The following is a 24,590-nucleotide window of genomic DNA, read 5'->3' on the forward strand; positions in this document are numbered from 1 at the left end:
CAGAATCAAAATGGAGTCAGTTGTGTTAAAAATTAGAAAAAGGGCAGGGCACAGTGGCTTACGCCTGTAACCTCAGCACTTTGGGAGGCTGAGGTGGAAGGATTTCTTGAGGCCAAGGGTTTGAGACCAGCCTTGGCAACATAAAAAGACCCCATATCTACAAAAAAAGTTTAAAAATTAGCCAGGCATGGTAGTACACACCTGTAGTCCCACTTGGGGGACTTGGGGGTCCTACTTGGGAGGTTGAGGTGGGAGAATCACTTGAGCCCAGGAGGTCGAGGCTGCAGTGAGCTGTGATCACACCATCACACTCCAGCGTTGGTGATGGAGGAAAATTGTGACTCTGTCTCAAAAAAAATAAAAAATTGGCTGGGCACAGTGGCTCGTGCCGGTAATCCCAGCACTTAGGGAGGCCGAGGTGGGTGGATCATTTGACGTTAGGAGTTCGAGATTAGCCTGGCCAACATGGTGAAACCTGCCTCTACTAAAAATACAAAATTAACCGGGTGTGGTGGTAGGTGCCTCTAGTCCTGGCTACTGAGGAGGCTGAGGCAGGAGAATCGCTTGAACCCGGGAGGCGGAGGTTGCAGTGAGCCGAGATCACACCACTGCACTCCGGCCTGGGCGACAGAGCGAGACTCTATCTCAAAAGAATAAAAAATAAAAAGAGGAAAATAAAACCCTAACAAATAGATCCAGGGAGGGCTATGAAGAGAGGGTTCTCACTTGCATGCCTGATAACAAAAGCTATCACAAAAGACTGCAAAACCCACAACCTTGCACAAAGGCCATCACAACCTTACACAAAAAATATTTCTATGAGGACATTTGCTCAGCAACTACCTGTCCAACCTCAGTCACCACTGTTGTTGATCTTCGTAGTTTAGAATAATTATTTCAAAACAATTATGTAATCCGTAATCCTCCTCATTTTTCCTTTAAAACCTTTGTCTTCTTTTGCCTCCCTGAATACATACATAGTTTGCTATGGCACTCATATTCCTATTGCAATGCCCTATTCCTGAATTTTTTTTTTTTTTTTTTAGAGAGCCTCTCTGTTATTTAGGGTGACACAAATAGTATCTGGAAGCAGGACCTGAAGTAGGATCAGTTTTGGACAGAGCTGGCAATTCTCGATACCAGTGTGGTGCAGCACCTACAGGAGCCCTTTGAGCTCTCCACTTTCGCAACTCACCTCTTCTGCCCTGGTGAGTCTTCTCTCAGGCTGAGCCTCCCTCTTTTTGGTAGAGGCTTTAAAAATTTTGGGGGGATCACTTTGGTTATAAGCCTACCTTAGTAAAAGACCTTAAAGGTTGGGCATGGTGGCTCATGCCTGTATTCCCAGCACTTTAGAAGGCAGGTGGATCCTTGAACTCAGGAGTTCGAAACCATCCTGAGCAACATAGCAAAATCTTCTCTCTACAAAAAAGACAAAACTCAGCCAGGCATGGTGGCATGTGCCTGTAATCCCAGCTTCTTGGGAGGCTGAGGTGGGAGGATTGCTTGAGCCCGGGAGGCAGAGGTTGTAGTGAGCCAAGATGGCGCCACAGCACTCCAACCTGAGTGACAGAGTGAGACACTGTCTCAAAAAAAAAAAAAAAAAAAAAAAAAGGACCTAGCCAAGCACAGTGGCTCACGCCTGTAATCCCAACACTTTGGGAGGCCAAGGCAGGCAGATCACCTGAGGTCAGGAGTTCCAGACCAGCCTGGTCAACACGGTGGCACACCGTCTCTACTGAAAATACAAAAATTAGCTGGGCATGGTGGTGGGCGCCTGTAATTCCAGCTACTCAGAAGACTGAGGCAGGAGAATCACTGGAACCTGGGAGGTGGAGGTTGCAGTGAGCCGAGATCACTGCTACTGCACTCCAGCCTGGGTAATAGAGTGAGACTCCGTCTCAAAAAAGAGAAAAAAAAAGGACCTCAGATCCCTCCTGGGATGATAAAACACTTTTTGTTTTTTTCTGGCAAGTTCTTTTTGATACAAAGACAAGTGTCTTTCTGGGTTGAGCACTCCGAATTCTATGGAATTTACACTCTTTGAGGCATGTTTTTTCTGGTGAACTTACTTTTTAATTTGATATTTTGTTTGATCTGCAAACCTGGCTTAAAATTTTTGTGAACACTCTTACCCTGGTTTCATTTGGTTACAGGCATCTGTGATTTGACTCTTTTCCCTTGCTTGTTTCTGAATATCTTCTGAGAGCAAAAATAAAAATTCTAAATAGTGGGCACAAAATGGCTAATTAAAAGCCACTAGGGCAGCCACCACCATCTAAACATTGGTCCAAAGTCCTGACATTCTCTGATGGGATTTATAGAATTGTCTTTGCTCTCAAGATGTTAATAAGAACAGAATGAGATTCTCAAACATTATGGCATGCCACGTTTTCTGGGACTGAAGCCAGTTACATATGACCAGTTCTTGTGCATATTTTTTAACAAAGTACATCATGGAAAATTCAGAGCCAAAATGGTCATTATTTTAAACTCTCTTTAAAAACCTTACAACTATAGAGTTAGCATATAGAGCCTTCTGAGTTCTTTGTCTGCCTCTCTCTATTTTCTTTTTTCTTCTGCCTACTTTGAATCTGCTGACTTTTCTATTGGTATTAAGATAAAACTCACTGTTTATGGCATTCCAGAAAAGGTATTGGGCTGGGCATGGTGGCCCATGCCTGTAATCCCGGCGCATTGGAAGGCCGAGACGAGAGAATTGCTTGAAGCCAGGAGTTCAAGACCAGCCTGGGCAAAACAGCAAGACCCCATTTCTATCAAAAAAAAGAAAAAAGTAGTATTTTACACTAGCTGGACATGGTGGTGCATGCCTATAGTCCTACTTACTTGAGAGGCTGAGGCAGGAGGATCACTTGAGCCTAGGAGTTTGAAGCTCCAATGAGCTCTGTTCATGCCACTGTACTCCAGCCTGGGTGACAGACTGAGACCCTGTCTCAAAAAAAAAAAAAAAGAAAAAAAGATTTTAAAGCTCTTTCAAATTATTGGCTTCACACATCACAATAGCTCCATGGCAAGTAACAATCTAGAAATCTTTGGGAATGTAAATTTAGGTTTGCCTGACTAATAATTGCATATTGTGATGAAATGGATAACTGAAGGATTGATAGTATAAAAGAAAAAGAACCAGATAAGGCCAGGTGCAGTGGCTCACACCTGTAATCCCAATACTTTGGGAGGCTGAGGTGGTCAAATCATGAGGTCAGGAGTTTGAGACCAGCCTGACCAATATGGTGAAACTCCTAAAATACAAAATGCAAAAATTATCCTGGTGTGGTGGCGCACACCTGTAATCCCAGATACCCAGGAGACTGAGGCTGGATAATCTCTTGAAACCAGGAGGCGGAGGTTGCAGTGAGCAGAGATCGTGCCACTGCGCTCCAGCCTGAGTGACAGAGTGAGACTCTGTCTCATAAAAAAAATAATAATAAATTTAAAAAAAAAACATAAATGTTTATAAAGTTATACACTCAGATCAAATATATCAAAATCTTGAGCTTAGAGCAATAATATGATATCTTTGTCCAGCATAAAAAATTTGCTTGGACCAAAAGGAGAAAGTCAAAACAAAAACAAAGCAAAGCCTTCTAAAATGTTTCCCTGCCCACATTGACTAATCAAACACCCCAGGTTGGCAAAAGATAGATTGTTACTAAAAATACAAGGCCAACCAGGTGTGGTGGCTCACGCCTATAATCCCAGCACTTTGGAAGGCCAAGGTGGGCGGATCACTTGAGGTCAGGAGTTCAAGACCAGCCTGGCCAACATGGTGAAACCCCGTCTCTACTAAAAATACAAAAAAATAAAAATTAGCTGGGTGTGGTGGAGGATGCCTGTAATCCCAGCTGCTTGGGAGGCTGAGGGAGAGTTGCTTGAACCCAGGAAGCAGAGGCTGCAGTGAACTGAGATCACACCACTGCCCTCCAGCCTGGGCAACTGAGCAAGATTCTGTCTCCAAAAAAAAAAAATACAAAGCTACTTATTTTGTTTTTCTTATACAGTTTGGCCAGTCCTGTCTAAAATATAAACATTGAAAATTTAACGCTAAACTTATTTGAAACTAAGGAAAAAAGAAAAAAAAGGTGAAGGAGTTTTTTAAAAATCAAACTGCTACTGCCTGTGGACGCCGCGGAAGAAGCATCCTTAAAGTCTCTCTTCTCCCTGCCGTCATGTCTAAGTCAGAGTCTCCTAAAGAGCCCGAACAGCTGAGGAAGCTCTTCATTGGAGGGTTGAGGTTTGAAACAACCAATGAGAGCCTGAGGAGCCATTTTGAGCAATGGGGAACGCTCGCGGACAGTGTGGTAATGAGAGATCCAAACACCAAGCGTTCTAGGGGCTGTGGGTTTGTCACATATGCCACTGTGGAGGAGGTGGATGCAGCCATGAATGCAAGGCCACACAAGATGGAAGAGTTGTGGAACCAAAGAGAGCTGTCTCAAGAGAAGAGTCTCAAAGACCAGGTGCCCACTTAACTGTGAAAAAGATATTTGTTGGTGGCATTAAAGAAGACACTGAAGAACATCACCTAAGAGATTATTTTGAACAGTCTGGGAAAATTGAAGTGACTGAAATCATGACTGACCGAGGCAGTGGCAAGAAAAGGGGCTTTGCCTTTGTAACCTTTGATGACCATGACTCTGTGGATAAGATTGTCATTCAGAAATACCATACTGTGAATGACCACAACTGTGAAGTTAGGAAAGCCCTGTCAAAGCAAGAGATGGCTAGTGCTTCATCCAGCCAAAGAGGTCTCGAAGTGGTTCTGGAAACTTTGGTGGTGGTCGTGGAGGTGGTTTCGGTGGGAATGACAACTTCGGTTGTGGAGGAAACTTCAGTGGTGGTGGTGGCTTTGGTGGCAGCTGTGGTGGTGGTGGATATGGTGGCAGTGGGGATGGCTATAATGGATTTGGTAATGATGGAAGCAATTTTGGAGGTGGTGGAAGCTACAATGATTTTGGCAATTACAACAATCAGTCTTCAATTGTTGGACCCATGAAGGGAGGAAATTTTGGAGGCAGAAGCTCTGGCCCCTATGGCGGTGGAGGCCAATACTTCACAAAACCACAAAACCAAGGTGGCTATGGCGGTTCCAGCAGCAGCAGTAGCTATGGCAGTGGCAGAAGATTTTAATTAGCAAACAAATCTTAGCAGGAGAGGAGAGCCAGAGAAGTGACAGGGAAGCTACAGGTTACAGCAGATTTGTGAACTCAGCCAAGTACAGTGGTGGCAGGGCCTGGCTGCTACAAAGAAGACATGTTTTAGACAAACAGTCGTGTATGGGCAAAAAACTCGAGGACTGTATTTGTGACTAATTGTATAACAGGTTATTTTAGTTTCTGTTCTGTGGAAAGTATAAAGCATTCCAACAAAGGGTTTTAATGTAGATTTTTTTTTTTTTGCACCCATGCTGTTGATCGCTAAATGTGATTAGTCTGATCGTGACGCTGAATAAAAGTCTTTTTTTTTTTTTTAATGTGCTGTGTAAAGTTAGTCTACTCTGAAGCCTTCTTGGTAAATTTCCCCAACAGTGTGAAGTTAGAATTCCTTCAGGGTGATGCCAGGTTCTATTTGGAATTTATATACAACCTGCTTGGGTGGAGAAGCCATTGTCTTCGGAAACCTTGGTGTAGTTGAACTGATAGTTACTGTTGTGACCTGAAGTTCACCATTAAAAGGGATTACGCAAGCAAAATCATGGAATTATTGGTTATAAAAGTGATTGTTGGCACATCCTATGCAATATATCTAAATTGAATAATGGTACCAGATAAAATTATAGATGGGAATGAAGCTTGTGTATCATCCATTATCATGTGTAATCAATAAACGATTTAATTCTCTTGAAAAAAAAAATCAAACTGCTATGGAAATTGCTTTACCCAACATTTTGGTCCACAGCCTTCATTAGATTACCTATTTGGGGAAAATACTGTTTGGTTGTATAAATAGGTCCCAGTTTTGTCTGAAATTTTGTCATAACTTGAATCCAAGTATGTTTTATTCATTTTTTATTTATTTTTTTTTTTTGAGGCAGAGTTTCGCTCTTGTTGCCCAGGCTGGAGTGCAATACCACAATATCAGCTCACCACAACCTCCGCCTCCCGGTTCAAGCAATTCTGCTGCCTCAGCCTCCTGAGTAGCTGGGATTACAGGCATGAGCCACCACGCCCGGCTAATTTTGTATTTTTAGTAGAGACAGGGTTTCTCTATGTTGGTCAGGCTGGTCTCGAACTCTCCACTTCAGGTGATCCTCCTGCCTCAGCTTACCAAACTGCTGGGATTACAGGCGTGAGCCACCGTGCCCGGCAATCCAAGTATGTTTTATAGACTGGTGAGTTTGTATTACTATCTCATGAATAAAATTGTAAAATGAAAGCTGTAACATCTTCATGTGTGTGTGTGTGCGTGTGTGTGTGTTTAGGTATGTTTGTGCATATGTACATGTATTATGTTGTGTCTGCATGATCAAATCTGCTGTGGTTGGCCAGAAATCATTAAGAAATTCTTTTCAGGTTGGGCTGGATACAGTGGCTCATGCCTGTAATCCCAGCACTTTGGGAGGCTTAGGTGGGCAGATCACCTGAGGTCAGGAGTTCAAGACCAGCCTAGCCAACATGGTGAAACCCCGTCTCGACTAAAAATTAAAAAATTAGCTGGGCATGGTGGCACATGCCTGTAATCCCAGCTAACTCAGGAGGCTGAGACCAGAGAATTGCTTGAACCAGGAGGTGGAGGTTGCAGTGAGCCAAGATCATGCCACTGCACTCTAGCCTGGGTGAAAGAGTGAGACTCCATCTCAAACAAAAAAAAAAAAAGAAAAAAAAAAATTCTTTTCAGATTGGCTTATATAAATGAGTGCTCATATAAAATATGTGGTAATTCAAGTGCCTTTTAGTTCACAAGACTTAAGTAAATTGTTTATAAGATGCTTTTAAAACCATAGGTAAAATAAAAATACAGATGTCTTATGAAGTAGCAACATACATTTTTCCTAGTGTTTACTTGTCAGACAGTTTTATATTTGTCTCTACTAGATGTTTTAAGATGTCCAGGTTTGACACAAAGGTTATATAACTATAAACCCAGCATAAACCAGAATGATCTTTGTATGTAACTCTTTGATATGTAAAACTAAACATTGCTCATAATGAAAACAGCTTTATTTTATGAGTCATAGACAAAATACCTATATGTTTATATTTAAAGTTGTGACTTAGGTGAACACCTGATATTCACAGACTATAAAAATGGTTAATAGCAAAATAATTTGAAAGGGTTCTAGGCTTTGTCTAATATGTCAGTTTTTATAAGTAATCTAGATAAATTATTAAATTGTGTAAATGTAAATGGTGTAAATATTTATAAAGAAACTTTTCATTTAATTTGAAATCTTAAAATTATGTTAAATTAAGTAATACTCATTAAATGTCTGGGTCATTTCCAAATAAGATTTTTAAAAAATTGAAACAGGTCGGGCGTGATTGCTCATGCCTGTAATCCCAGCACTTTGGGAGGCCAAGGCGGGTGGATCACGAGGTCAGGAGTTCAAGACCAGCCTGGCCAAAATGGCGAAACCCCATCTCTAGTAAAAATACAAAAAATTAGCCCGGCGCAGTGACAGGCGTCTGTAATCCCAGCAACTTGGGAGGCTGAGGCAGGAGAATCAGTTGAACCCAGGAGGTGGAGGTTGCAGTGAGCCAAGATCACGCCACTGCACTCCAGCCCAGGCAACAAAGTGAGACTCTGTCTCAAAAAAAAAAACAAAAAAAACAAAAAAAACAAAAACCTGGAACAAATTGCTGAATATAAGTTTATTTGTTGTTTCTTAAATTTTATACAAAGACTAAATATACTTGGGTCTATTAACACACACAAAATAATGTGTGTTTTTTTGTAAGAAAAAATTATAAGAAAGACAAAAATGTGCTCTTTATTGAATAAGAAGAGTACATTTGTCTGATTTCGAGGTTATTTTAAAATTATTTCAAAATATAAATTTAGGAAGGAAATAGAAACAAGACAGAAAGGAACCAGTAAGTAGGAAAGAGAGAAAGTAAGTTATGTGCCACATGCAGTGACTTACACTTGTAATCCCAGCACTTTGGGAGGCTGAGGTGGCAGGATCACTTGAGGTCAGCAGTTTGAGACCAGCCTGCACAATGTAGCAAGACCTCGTCTCAAAAAAAAACTGAAAAAATTTAGCTGGGTATGGTGGCGTGTATCTGTAGTCCCAGCTACTCTGGAGGCTGATGTGGGAGAATCATGTGAGCCTAGGAGTTTTAGGCTGCAGTGAGCTATGAATGTGCCACTGTACTCCAGCCTAGGCAGCAGAGCAAAACCATGTCTCAAGAAAAGAAAGATGGCTGGGCACAGTGGCTTATGCCTGTAATCCTAGCACTTTGGGAGGCTGAGGCAGGCAGATCATTTGAGGTCAGGAGTTCAAAACCAGCTTGGCCAACATGGTGAAACCCCCATCTCTACTAAAAATACAAAAATGTAGCCAGGCTTGGTGGTGGTCACCTGTAATCCCAGCTACTCAGGAGGCTGAGACAGGAGAATTGCTTGAGCCCAGGAGGTGGAGGTTGCAATGAACAGAGATCGTGCCACTGCATTCCAGCCTGGGAGACAGAGCGAGACCCTGTCTCAAAAAAAATAGAAAACAACAGAAGAAAAAGAAAGCAAGCAAGGTGTATTTTTGGTAAGAAAGCATAAAAAGAAAAGAGAATAAATTTGTATGAGAAAGAATCTTATGTGGTAAATTTATTTATTTTGTTTTGTTTTTGAAAGGCAGGGTCTTGCCATGTTGATCTTGCACTCCTGGCCTCGAGTAGTCCACCAACCTCAGCCTCCCAAAGTGTTAGGATTACAGGGGTGACCCACTGTGCCTGGCCTTTATGTGGTAAATTTTTGCCTTACTAGTTGTTTAAGAGGAAGTATAGGACAAAGCAGAAAGTCTGAGCATGTTGTCAATGGTATGAGTAAGTCATGAAAAAGGTTTGTGGAGAAGAAATTTATGAAAGGAGTTGTGTGTGTGATTCGGTTGGCTATAATTAGAGGGGAATTATTTTTAAGTGTTTCTACATTATAAGTGAGATTTGATATTAAAAATACACTAATGCAGCTGGGCACAGTGGCTCATGCCTGTAATCCCAGCATTTTGGGAGACTGAGGAGGGTGGATCCAGAGGTCAAGACATCAAGATCATCCTGTCCAACATGGTGAAACCTCATCTCTACTTAAAATACAAAAATTAGCTGGGCATGGTGGTGTTTGCCTGTAGTCCCAGCTGCTCAGGAGGGTGAGGCAGGAGAATTGCTTGAACCTGGGAGGTGGAGGTTGCAGTGAGCCGAGGTTGTGCTACTATACTCCAGCCTGGTGACAGAGCGAGACTCCATCTAAAAAAAAAAAAAAAAAAAAAAAAAAAAACACACACACACAAATGCAAAATTGAAGTGTGGTTTCTTATGCTAGAACAACAAAGTTTTCTTTTTTAACTTTTTAGTTTTCAAGAAAGGCTCTCACTCAGTCATCCAGGCTGGATGATCACAGCTGACTGCAGCCTCAGCCTCCCAGACTCAAGTGATCCTCCCACCTCAGCCTCCCTAGTAGCTGGAACCATAGACATTCACCACCACACTGAGATAACTGTTAAGTTTTTTGTAGTGATGGGGTCTCACCTTGTTGCCCAGGCTAGTCGATTTTCTTGAAATATTGATTTGCTCTTAGTAAAATTGCAAGAGGTTTTGATTTTTAAATCTGAAATCTCCTTTGTAACAGCCATCTTCTAAATTGCAGTTTATATTACTGCCATATTTTGTCCTGAGATTCATTTAATTTCCATAGTTTTAGGTTAAACATGTGTCTTTTTTATTCAGAGTGGTAATTTCATTTCTTGAGGTAGAGTTTTCCTCTAGAAGTTTCTCAGATTCATATCTCAGAAGTTCAACTTTGGCTGTGTCTCACTGCACACGATTTGAGGGCATGTATCATTGTCTTCAACTCTCTTTTCCCCTCTTGAAAAGGCATATATTTTGGCTCAGCTGAGATATTAACTTTTTCAGCTTTTTAGTAAGCTCTTGTGACTTTTTTTCCAGTTCTAACTCTGCTATTATGACCTGCTGCTAAAATGACTATCTTTAAGACCTAGAAAAGCAATGTTTTCCTCTAGGGTAACTTGATGTTGTACCCTTAGCTTTTCTTTTTTTTTTTTTCCTTTGAGACAGGGTCTTGCTCTGTTGCCCAGGTTGGAGTGCAGTGGCACAATCGTTCACCAAAGCCTCAACCTCTCAGGCTCAAGTGATTCTCCAGCCTCAGCCTCCCAAGTAGCTGGGACTACAGGCAATGCCACATGCCCAGCTTACTTTTTTTATATTTTGTAGAGATGAGATCTCTCTATATTGCCCAGACTAGTCTCAAACTCCTGGCCTCAAATGATCCTCCCACCTTGGCCTCCCAAAGTACTGGGGTTACAGACATAAGCCACTGCATCCAACCAGCTTTTCTTGATGTGTCTGAATTGTTTCATATAACCAGGAAACTTTACATGCTTTTACTTTTTCTAAGAGCCATGTGTTCCCCTGCTAAATGGTGGTGTGCGCCTGTAATCTCAGCTACTTGGGAGGCTGAGGCAGGAGAATTGTTTGAACCTGGGAGGCGAAGGTTGCAGTGAGCCGAGATCACGCCACTGCACCCCAGTCTGGGCAACAGAGCAAGAATCCATCCCAGGAAATTTTTGTGGGCATAGAAACTCAGAATAATGCTGACCCAACACTTTGAGATGACAGCAAAAAACTACACAACAGACAAAATTGAACTTCATAATGGAGTGCAGGCAGACTTAGCCTGAGAACCGGTCCCTTCCAACCTCCCTTTTGTGCAAAGGGTTTAAAAGAGTTTTGACAATGACTCCTACTTGCCATTCACTTTTTCCATTGTGGGATGGGCCAGCAACCTGGGACATGTCTATCCCAGCACCAAGGGACACCAAAACCCATCTACAGGGTGATTGACTAGTGACACTTTTGGAGAAAAATCTTGATCAAAAGAGGGAATGTTTTGCTTGTGGGAACTAACAATAAAGTATAATAAAGATACAAAACAAACAAACAAACAAAAGAGGGAATGTGAAAATTAGCAGAATCAAAATGGAGTCACTTGTGTTAAAAAGGAAAAAAATAAAGCCTAAAAATAGAGTGAGGGTAGGCTGTGAAGAGAGGGTTCTCACTTATACGTCTGATAACAAAAGCTATCACAAAAGACCACAAAAAACACAGCCTTGCACAAAGGCCATTTTAGCCTTACACGAAAAATACTTCTGTGCAGACATCCACCCAGCAACTGCCTGTCCAACCTCCGAATGGCCTCATCCTTGTTACTGATCTTTGTAGCCAAGGATAATAATTTCAAAATCATTATGTAATCCTCTTCATTTCTCCTTTAAAAGCTTTTGTCTTCATTTTTACCTTGCTGGGTACACACACACAGTTTACTGTGGCATGCATATTCCCATTGCAATGCCCTGTTCCCAAATAAATACATGTTTTTTTCTTTTTGAGAGCCTCCCTCTGTTCTTTAGAATGACAAACTCAACAAAAATAAATAATAAAACATGTTCCTCTGTGCTGTGTTATGTTCATAACTTTGGACTTTCATTCATCCTATGTCTTAGACTGTCATCTTTTTTTTAGGTGCTGGGATCTATTTTTGTCATCATCAGCCAGGAAGATACAAGGCCTCTTCCAAGATGAAGACGAAACTATTGACAGATATTTTGTCAAGACCAAATTTTCCCTAAGAGCCCTGTCATAGATTGCTCCCTGGGCAGGATGCAGCCTCCTTCAGAGAGTGAAGAACACACCAAAAGATCCTCTACTAAATTAATCATGAAGCTGCATGAGCCAGGCTGGAATACAGTTACTAATCTGCTTTAATTCTCCCACTTAGATGGCCCGAAGCCACCTGAACTGAAAGTTGGATGAAGCTCTGCTTTGAGTTCCATCATGGAGCATCGTGTGGCCTAGGTCCTTAGCCAATGCCTGCTAAATATTAGCTTGAGTCGCAATAAAGAGAAAAGGTCCAAACTCTCCCCTTGGCTAATGATTTATTCATCAAACCAACATGCCTCAAACCTGTAATTCTAGTTTTGTTTTCTGAAAAGATGTCATTCTATTTGAAAGAGAAATAGCTGTAGGGAAGGAGAATAAGAACTTTCATGGAACACCCAGTATGTGTTGCGCACTTGGCATGTAAACTCACTTAGCCCTCACTCCAGCCCTGGGGAGGTGAGCAGTGGCTCTGCTTCATAGACAAGCACCCTGACACTCCAGGAAATCGGTCATCACCCAACACCCTTTAACTAGTGAAGGACGGAATCTGATTTGAACTCAGGTGTGCTTTTTTTCTCCAGGAAGCATACTTTCCTTTGCCAGCCTCAGCGATGAGAGTAACAGACAGAAAGGTAAGAGAAAAGGAGTTGACTGCTCACTTACGAGGTTGTTGCTGGACTTTTTAGGTCAGTCACTGGAAGATTCTAGTGTGTCTTCTGAATTGCTGGCCATAATTCATTCTCTTCCCTCTTTTGCCTGGTTTGTTATTTGATCCCAAGACTGTGCTATAAGTTTTGGGTTGATAAAAGAGAGCTAAGAGTCCATGAAGCGCTCATACCTCCCATCGAATACCTGATTCCTACGACACCTGCTTCAAACATAATGGAGAAAATATTTGCAAGGAAGTTTCATGCAATGATTAAACTGCATTCCAAATATAATTTTCCTCTTGTGCCAGAGGAGATTAATTCACGTGGACTCAAAAGAGCCTTGGGGACAGGTTTTTGGAAAACCAGACCCCGGCATTCCGGATGCTAAAATGCTGTCAGTAATACTAAGAGTGCTTAGGTCTCCTGTCTCCTCAGCCCTCTGGAAAGAGCTCCAGGGTTATTCGAGTTGGGATCAAATAAAGAGGGGGTCATTATGATAAAAAGTGGGTGACACACCCCCATTCCTCACCTAGAGAACTTTCTTAGCCTTCCCATACACCTTCAGTAAAAAGCTCCCTTCAACTTAGATTTCAATGTGAAGATTTTGGTTCCACCTTGACTGAATACTGGAATAGTTTTTATTGCAGACTGGGAGTTGACAGTTTACCTTCAGAGTGAGAATATGTATGGGTTCCTTAAAAACATGCAGTAAAGCCAGGCAGCATGGCTCATGCCTGTAATCCCAGGGCTTTGAGAGGCCAAGGTGGGCGGATCACTTGAGGTCAGGAGCTTGAGACCAGCATGGTCAACATGGTGAAACCTGGTTTCTACTAAAAATACAAAAATTAGCTTGCCACGGTGGCAGGTGCCAGTAATCCCAGCTACTCAGGGGGCTGAGGCAGGAGAATCACTTGAACCTGGGAGGCAGAGGTTGCAGTGAGCTAAGATGGCGCCACTCCACTCCAGTCTGGGTGACAGAGCAAGACTCCATCTCAAAAAAAAAAAAAAAAAAAAGCAACATGGGGTAGCATGAAAAACACAAAAATGCCTTTGGGATTCAGCATAATCTTCAGGCTATAAAAGCAACAGCAATGATGATGGGGGCTTTTTTCCCCACAGAGCCTAGGATGCCTTTGAGAAAACCGACAAATCTGAAAACGTGATAAAGATAACATCTCTCAGTAAGTTGTTATTTCTTCCTCTTTATTATTTGGGTCAAATAATTTTGGCATTTCATTTCAATTCCTTTCACTTTGTGAAGAAAAACAGTCATTCCAAGAAACCAATTCTAAGTCATTCCGTTCTAACCGATATATTCTTTTCATATCATGAATTCTCTTCTCAATGTTGTGTTTCCTAAAGGAATGAAGTAATTTTATTTGCTGTTGAGGTTATGGTCAAATACTTCCAAGTGATATGTTTCTTCCTCAAAATATGCATTGTTTAATCTACCTGATTGTAACACTTAAAATATCATGCATCAATCAGCGTCCCATCTAAAATAAGATTTGCTATTTTATTGTTAAAAGTGATCTTATCAATATCCCTCCAGGAATCACGCATGCTATTAACAACAGACAGCAAACATGATTTTTTTTTTTTTTTTTTTTTTTTTTTTTTTTTTTTGAGACGGAGTTTCACTCTTGTTGCTCAGGCTGGAGTGCAATGGTGCTATCTTAGCTCACTGCAACCTCCACCTCTCAGGTTCAAGCGATTCTCCTGCCTCAGCCTCCTGAGTAGCTGGGATTACAGGCACACGACACCACACCCAGCTAATTTTGTATTTTTAGTAAAGACGGGGTTTATCCACGTTGGTCAGGCTGGTCTCAAACTCCCGACCCCAGGTGATCCACCTGCCTTGGCCTCCCAGAGTGTTGGGATTACAGGCGTGAGCCACCGTGCCTAGCCAAATTGATTTTTATAATTAGAATTTTATGAGGCTTATGTTTCAGATTAGGAAAGAGATGTCAATTAAAGATTTCATTCCATTTTTATTGCAAACGAAGATGAAAAAGGAACAACTATTTCCACTGGATTCTACTTGAAGGAATTCAAAGTTCACTACTGGCAGTTTCACATTTGGCAAAGGTGTGAGGTGTTTCCGCAGAGGTGCTGACCTCCTCGAACTGCAAAGGCCTAGCTGTCTGAGTGAGCAGTGCTGGCCTGGGGCAGAGTGATGATGGTCTGTCCACTTGTCTGTGAAGTCTCAGGGCTGGGATTCTGTCAGAAACTCATGCTGAAAACTACTTTTCCTCATCAGATTCGAAGTTGAGAAGATGCGTCATCCAATATAAATGATGACTAAGGCCACTCCCAGCTGTGACAGTGCGCAACTCTAATAGTGTGAGCCAGCTCCCAGAGCCATGGGGCTCTCTTGACATTTCCTTCCATCAAGAACTCCGCACACGTATTTGCCACGCGGTGTTCTTCACACATGTGACCTGCCACAATCTTCCATACAGCCTGTAACTCTTTGTTGTTATTGTTTTTCAGGTTAGTTTTATTTTTTAATCAAGCATGATTATTGTTTTTGTTTTTGAGACAGGGTTTCACTCTGTTGCCCAGGCTGCAGTGAAGTGGCATGATCTTGGCTCCCAAGGAACAGGTGATCCTCCTGCTGCAGCTTCCTGAGTAGCTGGGATTACAGGTGTGCACCACCACACCCAGCTAATTTTTGTATTTTTGGTAAAGACGGGGTTTCACCATGTTGACCAGGCTAGTCTTGAACTCCTGACCTCAAATGATCCACCCACCTTGGCCTCCCAAAGTGCTGGGATTACAGGTGTGAGCCACCGCGCCCGCCTTTTTGGTTTTTTTTAGACAGGGTCTCATTCTCATCACTCAGGCTGGAGTGTGGTGATGTGACCACGGCTCACTGCAGCCCCGACTGCCTGGAATCAGGTGATCCTCCCATCTCAGCCTTCCAAGTAGCTGGGACTAAAGGCGTGTGCCACCATGCCCAGCTCATTTTTGTATTTTTTGTAGAGACACGGTTTCGCCATGTTGGCCAGGCTGATCTCGAACTTCTGGGCTCAAGCGACCTCAGCCTCCCAAAGTACTGGGATTACAGGCATGAACCACTGTGCCAGGCTTGTATGTAACTTCATTTTTGACAGGTACCTTCATCTTACCAGGCCCTAATTTCCTCCTCTGCAAATGAGAGAAATGATGTATAACTTGTTAAAAGCTCTTCTTCCATCCCTGTTATATTGAAAACGTTCAGAGAAAGAGAATGTTAAAAATCAATGCCTCCAAAGAAACTCTAACCTTTTCTTCATTGAGGGCAAAGGTGTGCCTGGCAATCATTTATTGTTTGCCTCAGGATTTTGTGAACTTTCTTTAAACATACACCCACCATATGATCCAGCCATTCTACTCCTATTTACTCAAGAAAAATAAAAATACACATCCACACGAAGACTTGCACATGAATCTTTATTCGTAATAGGCCCTGGAAACAACCCAAATGCCCTCCAAGGGGTAAACGGATAAATAAAACATAGTACATCCATACAATGGGGTACTATTTAGCAATGAAAAGAAACACATGTTGGTACAAGCAACATGAACAGATCTCATTATGCTGAGTGGAAGAAGCCAGACACAAAAGGACATACTCTTTGATTCTATTTATGTAAAATTCTAGAGACTCAAACTGATCTATGTAGTGACAAAAAGCAGGTTGGTGGTTGCCTGTAGGAGGAGATAGAAGACAGGACTGCAGAAAAGCACAGGAATCTTTTGGTGGCAATGGCAGTGTTGTAATCTTGGTGACAATGGTAGTTTCATGGTGTATACAATGGTCCAGACTCATCCAGTTGTGTACTTTAAGTCAATACAACTTGTATGTAACTTATGTCTCAATAAAGTTACTAGGGGGATCTTTTTTGTAAGCTGCTGACTGTTGAATCTGGGGCTAGGAGAAAGGTGTCATGGGCAGCTGAGAAGTTGTGTGGAACCACGTCATCCAAAAAGCATTGATGAACCCCCGCTTGATGAGTCAGTGGTTTTTGTTGTTGTTGTTATTGTTGTTGTTGTTGTTTTGTTTTGTTTTGTTTGAGACGGAGTCTCGCTCTGTCCCCCAGGCTGGAGTGCAGTGGCATGATCTGGGCTCACTGCAAGCTCTGCCTCGCGGGTTCAGGCCATTCTCCTGCCTCAGCCTCCTGAGTAGCTGGGACTATAGGAGCCTGCCACCAAGCCCGGCTAATTTTTTTTTTTTTTTGTATTTTTAGTAGAGATGGGGTTTCACCGTGTTAGCCAGGATGGTCGAGATCTCCTGACCTTGTGATCCGCCCACCTTGGCCTCCCACAGTGCTGGAATTACAGGCGTGAGCCACCGCGCCTGGCCCGAGCCAGTGTTTAAGAGTGATGTGAAACATTGTGGAAAGCCCTTTGGTTTCTGGGAAGCCTATGTGGATTTGTAGGAAAGGAGTTTATCTTATGATTTGGGGTAAAGCCCCTGAGCAAAGAACTAGCTGGGGACTGAACAGGGTCTTGGGCTTGTGGAGCACTTCTCTTTCTCCAGTCCCCTGTGCAGCCCTGAGTGCCAGCTGCCGGCGGCAGGCAGCCTCTGGGTTTAGCTTGTCAGGCCCCTAGAGACCTATTTCTTCCTGCACCCTGCCCTGCAGTGGTGTGACTTCCGAGGGGTAGATTCCATTCTACTTCTTCAACGTCATATTCAGAAACTAGAAGGCTGGAGAGCATGTTCTTGTTTTATTGCCCATTGGAGTAACCTAGTTCAGTCGGAGTGGCTCAAAGAATCATAGGTTGTGGTTTTTGGAAGAAAACTCAGGGTCTACTATGCGACCTCCTCACATCCTGAAGGGGGAAACTGAGGCCCCGAGAAGTGAAGTGACTGGCCTCAGCTCACACAGGACGAAAAGCCCTCCAGGAGTTGCCCCTTCACCATGCTGTCTCCACGACAGGCTGAAAAAGTGCAAGTCAAAATCTTTCACTGTCTAAACCCAGATCCTAAGCTGCATAGCTTGCTGCATTTGTGCAAAACAGAAGCTGGAAAATGGCAGGCTTCTAGCTGAGAGAAAGACACCAAAGTCTCAGATGTGCTGCGAGGACGCGTGAGGGTCAAGCTTAGCATGTGAGTGAATGAGAGGCATTTATGATTATTGCGGAACTTGGCAGCAATTATAAAAGCCTGCTCCACAGTGGAAGTGACCATGTTAAATTTCCATTCTTATTTGCATTTGCAAAAATAGAATAAAATTATTTCTTGGGTGGAAACATTTTCTGTGACTGAGCAGTGCTTCTAACTCATTGCTGCTCCTTTTACTTTTCATAGATTTTTTTTTTCCCATGATGGCTGTTGAAATAGGAGATACTTTATACAGAGAGAACATTCATCACAGCACGTTCTGGATCGACACTGAATCAGATTCTTCCAGCACCAGGGAGTAACCTAGGCCTTTCTGGAAACTGCACTAACACTCAGTCCAACAAGGCTTGAATTTTCAAAGTGCAGTTTAGCAGGCTGAGGTCTTAGTGGTGTTCCTAACCCTCTCCACTCACCTGGCTCTATAATACCTGGGCAGGAGTGCTGAGTTCCCAGGGCAGAGACACTCCCCTGGCAGGTCACAATGTTCTCTCCCAGTGAAAGCCACACAGTGAGCCGGTGCTGGTCCAGGGGAGGCAGAAATGACAGTTGTGTAAGTGAGCAGTGGGCTCCGCCCTGGGGTTGACCTACTGTGCTGGTAACACGTTTTGCTCTTCACACAGATTTCCCGGAAATCAGTTGCAGAGTTTGGCAGAAGACTTCAGGTTGTAAGAGAGTCAACCCCCACACAAAAGCGGCACCAGCCTTTCCTAATCCTCTGAGGGGACTCCTAGGTTCCTGAGGGACAGCACTTCCCCAGGTGCTGCAGGGCTGAGGCCACAGCCTCTTCCCAGTGGATCCCTCTTTGCTTTCTGTGCCACATTGTCCTCTCCTGATGGCCCTGCCGTGTCGTGGCTGCAGCAGATACCTCTTGCGTTTCAGCCATGGGGAGTGCCTTGCATGGTTCTCACACAGGTGTCCAGCACTTCCCACCTTACTGAGCATGGTGAGGGCAGAGGCCTGGCCTTTGCAGCTTGTCTCTATCACCTAGCATTGTAGATGCGTGTACCCTGCCATATTGTGGGGGCTGAATGAATCCTGTTGAATGATTAAATTACTTGTTGAGCAAATGGATAATAAAATTACTGATCTGGCTGGGTGCAGTGGCTCACGCCTGTAATCCCAGCACTTTGGGAGGCCGAGGCAGGCAGATCACGAGGTCAGGAGTTCGAGACCAGCCTGTCCCATATGGTGAAACCCCGTCTTTACTAAAAATACAAAAATTAGCCAGGGGTGGTGGCATATGCGCCTGTAATCCCAGCTACTCAGGAGGCTGAGGCAGGAGAATCACTTGACCCCAGGAGGCTGAGGTTGTAATGAGGTGAGATTGCATCACTGCACTCCAACCTGGGCAACAGAGCAAGACTCTTATCTCAAAAAATAAAATAAATAAAAATAAAATTGCTGACCTTGAATGTGAACTATTCAGGACACTGCACTAGTGATGCAAGAAACTACTGAATATACAGTGGGAAAAGAACTGAAACTTGTTCTAGAAAATCAGTGACCAGAATAGATCTATAGTTATTTTCATATGTACTGTGTAATTATGGAGAACTGAGGCAGATACTTGGTGGAAAAAAAGTCATATCCTTCCTCATCTCTTATAATCCCTTGAATTTAAATCTTCCCCATCGTTGAGGTCAAAGGTGTTTAGGCACCAGAATTCCTGAATTCGAAATTTTCTTTTCCATTTTCTTTTTATTCTTTCTTCTTTTAGAGACAGGGTCTTGCTTGGTCACCAAGGCAGGAGTGCAGTGGCATGATCATAGTTCACTGTAGCCTAGAATTCCTGGGTTCAAGTGATCCTCCCATCTCAGCCTCCTGAGTAGCTGGGATGATGGGTGCATACCATTTTTTGTGGAGGTGGGGCCTTGCTATGTTGCCCTGGCTGGTCTCCAAATCTTGGCCTCAAACGATCCTCCTGCATTGGCCTCCCATAATGCTGAGATTACAGGCATGGGCCACCACTCTCAGCCCTCAATTTTCTTTATTATAAATGTGAGACAGGCATGGTGGCTCACCCCTATAATTCCAGCACTTTGGGAGACTGAGATGGGCAGATCCCTTGAGGTCAGGAGTTTGAGACCAGCCTAGCCCAGCATGGCAAAACCTTGCCTCCACTAAAAAATACACAAATTAAGCTGGGCACAGCGGCTCATGCCTGTAATCCCAGCAGTTTGGGAGGCTGAGGTGGGTGGATCACCTGAGGTCAGGAGTTCCAGACCAACCTGGCTGATATGGTGAAACCCTATCTCTACTAAAAATACAAAAATTAGCTGGACACGGTGGCACATGCCTGTAATCCCAGCTACTCGGGAGGCTGAGGCAGAAGAATCACTCGAACCAGGGAGGCAGAGGTTGCAGTTAGCTGAGATCACACCATTGCACTCCAGCCTGGATGACAAGAGTGAAATTCCATCTAAAAAAATATATACAAAATACAAAAATTAGCCAGGTGTGGTGGCATGCACCTGTAATCCCAGCTACTTGGAAGGCTGAGGCACAAGAATCGCTTGAACTTGGGAGGTGGAGGTTGCAGTGAGCTGAGATCGAAGCACTGCACTCCAGCCTGGGAGACAGTGAGACTCTGTCTCAAAACAAACAAACAAACATATATATATACACATATATGTAAATATATACACACACATATATATATATGGTCTTTACCTCAGAAACAGGAATACAATTGCTATTTCAAGCTACTTTTACTATTTATTTTTTAAATCATCATAGAAGCATGTCCTAATGACTCTTACCTTTAAAAAAAAAACCCTCCTCGAGATCAGGCAGCAATATTTGCTGTTCTGCAATATTTGCTGTTCTGCAGCCTCTGCTGGTGATACCCAAGCAAACAGGGTCTGGAGTGGACCTCCAGCAAACTCCAACAGGCCTGCAGCCGAGGGAACTGACTCTTAGAAGGAAAACTAACAAACAGAAAGGAATAGCATCAACATCAACTAAAAGGACATCCACACCAAAACGCCATCTGTAGGTCACCCGCATCAAAGACCAAAGGTAGATAAAACCCCAAAGATGGGGAGAAACTGAGCAAAAAAGCTGAAAGTTCTAAAAACCAGAGCGCCTCTTCTCCTCCAAAGGATTGCAGCTCCGTGCCAGCAACCAAACAAAGCTAGATGGAGAATGACTTCGACGAGTTGACTAGGCTTCAGAAGGTCGGTAATAACAAACTTCTCCAAGCTAAAGGAGGATGTTCGAACCCATCGCAAGGAAGCTAAAAACCTTGAAAAGAGATGAGATGAATGGCTAACTAGAATAAATAGTGTAGAGACAACCTTAAATGACCTGTTGGGGCTGAAAACCATGGCACAAGAACTGCGTGACACATGCACAAGCTACAATAGCCGATTCAATCAAGTGGAAGAAAGGGTATCCGTGATTGAAGATCAAATTAATGAAATAAAGCAAGAGGAGAAGTTTAGAGAAAAAAGAGTAAAAAGAAACGAACAAAGCCTCCAAAAAATATGGGACTATGTGAAAAGACCAAATCTACGTCTGATTGGTATACTTGAAAGTGACAGGGAGAATGGAACCAAGTTGGAAAACACTCTTCAGGATATTATCCAGGAGAACTTCCCCAACTTAACAAGGCAGGCCAACATTCAAATTCAGGAAATACAGAGAACACCACAAAGATACTCCTCGAGAAGAGCAACCCCAAGACACATAATTGTCAGATTCACCAAGGTTGAAATGAAGGAAAAAATGTGAAGGGCAGCCAGAGAGAAAGGTCAAGTTACCCACAAAGGGAAGCCCATCAGACTAACAGCGAATCTCTCAGCAGAAACTCTACAAGCCAGAAGAGAGTGGGGGCCAATATTCAACATTCTTTTTTTTTTTTATATGCCAGCAGTACATATTTATTATTATTCATGAATGGTGAAAAGACTTACAAGGCCCATTTTTATGAGTATAACCACACATACGAAATATCACTTAGTGGCAACATGGGATGAAAAGGACAGTTATATATTTATATTAAAAAAATACACATTTGCATTCAATGTTTACCTAGGAAAAAAATACACGTACACATGCTCTTTCAAGTGCTCCCCATAAACTGCTATAAAAGCAGGAAGCATCAAGCTGTAGAAGTTCCAATATACATAACATGTTGAAATATCTTAAGCATAAAAACTGTACATAACTTGCAAAAATAAAGTTCCTTTCTTCAAACATTTTGATCTGAGCTCAAGCAAAGCAAATAATGAACACCAATGATTTCTATACCATTTCACACAATTTAAAATAATGAACATGAAAAGGTCAACAGCTTCAAAAATCCTGAAAATATGGAGGTTATGAGAATGAACAATGCATTTCATCTGAAAAGTCTACAGCAGATCTGCTTCATCCTGGCTCTCAAATATTTAAGGATCTAATTTACTATACTCAAACTCCAAGTTTAGCCAGGACAAACAAAATGATAAAAAGAAAAATTACTGCAAACAGGGCAACATTGCCCTTTAGTTTCTTTAGACAATTTCACTAGTGCAAGAGCATCATTGACCTGAAAGATCCTACGAGTCACAATTAAAGTACTCATACAAAACTATTTCCTTTGTTCTTTAAAAAGTGCCACATGCTATACTTTTCATTAAAAAAAAAAAAAAAAAAAAAAACTCAACACAAATAAACTAATGAAAGACCATTTGTCTCCATCTCTTGTCAATGAGGAAAGGCCAAAGTGATTCTTTAATTCCAATTCGAAGTGGTGTTCGTTGGCCAGTGCCCAATTTGGAGGTCTCCAATTTGGAGCAGTCAAGCTGAGCATTTCTTGGACGCTGTGCTCCTAGGACAGGGCTGTCAGTAATAGGTCTTAAGTGACTGCTGGGGAGGTTGAAGGCATCTGCAATTGCACACGCCATTTCATACTTAGTCATCTGTTCATTGCCAGACCAGTGAAAGGTTCCCTTAATTGATGGATCCAGCATTCTCTTCTCTGCTAGCTGCCGGCACACAGTGGCCACCTCTTTGACATGTGTGAGGAACCTCTGCTGCTGGTGATCCATGTTTGCTGACTTGTTGCTGAACTGCACTTTATCAAACATAACAGTCACATTCTTCAAGCTTTTCAACTTCCCCATACAGAATAGGAATCCTCAAAACAGCAGCTCCTAAAGTGTTCTCCAGGACAGCCTTTTCTCCATCTAATTTTGTTTTGCCATACAAATTTAGGGGAGCTGGTATGTCTTCCTCTCTGTAAGGTGGATTTGTTCCATCAAATACATAATCTGAGCTAATGTAGATGAGAAATGCCCCAACAGCAGCTGCTTCCTTTGCTAAATTCCCAGAAGCATCCACATTAAGTTGAGAGGCAGCATCTGGCTGATTTTCTACAACATCTGGTCTTCTCTCTGCTGCACAATGCACTATAACATGGGGCTGAAAATCATGAATGATGTGATGAACTGCATTAGAATCCACAGATTAACCTGGTCAAATTTTGGTCTTGCTCCCTAAAACCACAGCCAACAGCATGCCAATTATTCTGCTGAAATTCTTTGTGTACAGCTCTGCCAAGAAGCCCAGTGGCACCAGTAACCAGAACCCTCCTATTAGGGATGTTAACTTCCTCCTCCACCAGCCGGCAGCTCCTGGGAACAAAGTGTATAGAGAGCTCTTTCTCCCGCCCCACCATGCCTGCTGTCTTCACGCCACAGCCTCACCGGCCACCACCTCCTCCAACCCAGGATTGACGCGGGCCTCCTCAACATTCTTAAAGGAAAGAATTTTCAACCCAGAATTTCATATCCAGCCAAACTAAGCTTCATAAGTGAAGGAGAAATAAAATCCTTTATAGACAAGGAAATGTTGAGAGATTTTGTCACCACCAGGCCTGCCTTTCAAGAGCTCCTGAAGGAAGCACTAAACCTGGGAAGGAACAACCAGTACCAGCCACTGCAAAAACATGCCAAATTGTAAAGACCATCGATTCTAGGAAGAAACTGCATCAGCTAATGAGCAAAATAACCAGCTAAGATCATAATGACAGGATCAAATTCACACATAACAATATTAACCTTAAATGTAAATGGGCTAAATGCATCAAGTAAAAGCCACAGACTGGCAAGTTGGATAAAGAGTCAAGACCCATCAGTGTGCTGTATTCAGGAGACCCATCTCATATGCAGATACATACAGGCTCAAAATAAAGGGATGGAGGAAGATCTACCAAGCAAATGGAAAACAAAAAAAAAGCAGGGGTTGCAATCCTAGTCTCTGATAAAACGGACTTTAAACCAACAAAGATCAGAAGAGACAAAGAAGGCCATTACTTAATGGTAAAGGGATCAATTCAACAAGAAGAGCTAACTATCCTAAATATATATACACCCAATATAGGAGCACCCAGATTCATAAGGCAAGTCCTTAGAGACCTACAAAGAGACTCAGACTCCCACATAATAATAATGGGAGACTTTAACACTCCACTGTCAAAATTAGATAATGAGACAGAAGGTTAACAAGGATATCCAGGACTTGAACTCAGCTCTGCACCAAGCACACCTAATAGGCATCTATTAGGAACTCGCCACCCCAAATCAACAGAATATACATTCTTCTGAGCACCACATCACACTTATTCCAAAATTGACCACACAGTTCTAAGTAAAGCACTCCTCAGCAAATGTAAAAGACCAGAAATCAGAACAAACTGCCTCTTAGACCACAGTGCAATCAAATTAGAACTCAGGATTAAGAAACTCACTCAAAACCACACAACTACATGGAAATTGTACAGCCTGCTCCTGAATGACTACTGGATAAATAATGAAACGAAGGCAGAAATAAAGATGTTCTTTGAAACCAATGAGAACAAAGACACAATGTACCAGAATCTCTGGTACACATTTAAAGCAGTATGTAGCGGGAAATATATAGCACTAAATGCCCACAAGAGGAAGCAGGAAAGATCCAAAATCGACACCCTAACATCACAATTAAAAGAACAGGAGAAGCAAGAGC

The 24,590-nt window shown here is 42.6% G+C and overlaps 1 protein-coding gene and 2 pseudogenes across 10 annotated transcripts in view; 2 read left to right on the forward strand and 1 right to left on the reverse strand.

The window, feature by feature from the left end:
* The window catches only part of LOC105475087 (homer scaffold protein 1), a 192,551-nt gene that overhangs the window by 152,241 nt on the left and 15,720 nt on the right, over window positions 1-24,590 (forward strand). For 7 of the 10 annotated variants that reach the window (XM_071098774.1, XM_071098769.1, XM_071098776.1 and 4 more), the window contains 3 exons: window positions 1,047-1,208; window positions 11,703-12,472; window positions 13,610-13,671. The gene's annotated coding sequence lies outside the window, so the exon portion shown is untranslated. Of the gene's footprint in view, window positions 1-1,046; window positions 1,209-6,049; window positions 6,347-11,702; window positions 12,473-13,609; window positions 13,672-24,590 lie in introns of all 10 variants that reach the window. The other 3 variants (XM_011730074.3, XM_071098778.1, XM_071098773.1) reach the window with 2 other exon arrangements.
* On the forward strand, window positions 1,242-6,004 carry LOC139363837 (heterogeneous nuclear ribonucleoprotein A1-like; annotated as a pseudogene).
* On the reverse strand, window positions 22,222-23,347 carry LOC105475085 (methionine adenosyltransferase 2 subunit beta pseudogene; annotated as a pseudogene).

This window comes from Macaca nemestrina, chromosome 6 (genome assembly GCF_043159975.1).
Source record: "Macaca nemestrina isolate mMacNem1 chromosome 6, mMacNem.hap1, whole genome shotgun sequence".
Classification (NCBI taxonomy): domain Eukaryota; kingdom Metazoa; phylum Chordata; class Mammalia; order Primates; family Cercopithecidae; genus Macaca; species Macaca nemestrina.